A 1908-nucleotide genomic window follows, 5' to 3' on the forward strand; every position below is an offset into this window, starting at 1 on the left:
AAATCCTCACCATTTTCAGACTATAGAATTTTTGCACTATTTAAATTATCCTATAGAAAAGTAAAATTAAAACAAATACTTTTCACACGTCAAGAAAATTTTTATTTTTATTTTTTATAAATAATTAATATATATATTGATGAATACCATCATTCAATTAAAAATTGTATTTTTATCTTATATTTATATCCAACAATTTTTAAAACAAGTTTTTAAATAATGGTGTTGTTTTTAACAATTTGGTTTCTCTGTCTATAACATGGATCATAGTGCTACAGAGGGACGTTTTGGTTCAGGGGAATGGAATAGAGAGGGTGGAAGATATGTGACTGAGGGAGGGATTAGAGAAGGAATGAGAATGAGCTATGTTTGGTTGGAAGGATTAGAAAAGATAATTTATTAGGATTGAAAAGTGATATATGATAAAACTACTATCATACCCTTTATACAAATGAATATTATATCAAATGATAAATTAATTGTTATAAATAAATATTTTAACTTTAATATCATTAACTAGCAAATTAATTAACTATAATAAATAACTAACTATATGTTTTAAAAATATTTTTAAATAAATATCTAGAGGATATTTTGTTAATATCATTAATTAGTAATTAATCAACCATAAAAATAACTAATTTAATGAAGAAATATAACTAATTAATTATTATAAAAGTAAATATTTAGCTTTAATTATTAGTTATTATTATTTCATTTTAATTTATTAATTATTATTAAAATCATCTACATTAATTATTATATTTAATTGAAATTATTATTAATTTTCTTTTTCAATTAATAAATTATTTTAAAATTATCTACTAATTATTATATTTAATTTAAAGTATTACTAATTTTCATCTAATTAATAATTATTTTTAAAATCATTTTATTATTTATTATTTAAATCAAATTATTATTTTTAATTATTAAATGGTAAGTAGAATTGGTCATTTACTATCTAGAGTGAGGAGAGTAAATGATCATCCCGACTTTTGGGAGAATTCGCTCAGCTCACTCAAATCCTCCCACTCCTCCTCGCCTGTTCTTGATTATCGTGCCAAACCAAGCGTTGGGTTTCTTGAAAGTCGGGGAGGATTCTTCACCTCACTCACTCCATCACTCACTCCTCACCCACTTCTCTCTATTTCATTCGCTATCGAAAGCAAGCGTTGGGTTTACTTCATTCCCGTTCCCCATTTTCAAGACTTGCCAACCGAGACACCCCTTTATCTTATCCAATGTTTTTCTTGTCCAATGTTGTCCTTCAAGTGCTTTTTATTTTATTTTTGTCGTCAGTATCTCTAGCCACTAAGTGGAGGAAAAGAAAGCTCAAGCTTTGTAGACCATTCCTTATTTTCCTTTCTAATTCTACAAATGATGATAAATGACTATTTTTTTTTTTTTCCTTTTTTATCGTTTTAGTATAAATAATGTGTTTTATAATCATAAGTAATTCTAATGAGAGTTTAAGTTTAATATATATCTAACTATATATATGTAATTAAATGGTTTTTAAACAATTGAAATAATGATTTTTCCTTACACGTAAAGTAATCTTAGTTGGTTCTAAAAAAGTTCACCACAACTTTTAATGCCTAAAAATTGTATAATTGACGAGTAAAAGTATTGAGACCATGATAAAATAATATTTTCTATGTATGTTTATTTTAAAACTCTTTAAGAAGAGACTGTTTTTTTCTAAAATAATTTAGCCTACATTTGAAACATTATTAATTAAACAAAATTATATATTTTATCAAACTTGACTGACATGCAAATATGTTTTTATGCTTGTAAAAAATTAACAGATATTTGAACTAATTAAAACTGCACCACCGACGATGACTGTGACTATATATTAAGCAACTGGAAATTTTGTGCAGCCATCACAACAAGAGGATA

The sequence above is a fragment of the Dioscorea cayenensis genome, chromosome 4 (assembly GCF_009730915.1).
Source record: "Dioscorea cayenensis subsp. rotundata cultivar TDr96_F1 chromosome 4, TDr96_F1_v2_PseudoChromosome.rev07_lg8_w22 25.fasta, whole genome shotgun sequence".
NCBI classification, from domain to species: Eukaryota; Viridiplantae; Streptophyta; class Magnoliopsida; order Dioscoreales; family Dioscoreaceae; genus Dioscorea; species Dioscorea cayenensis.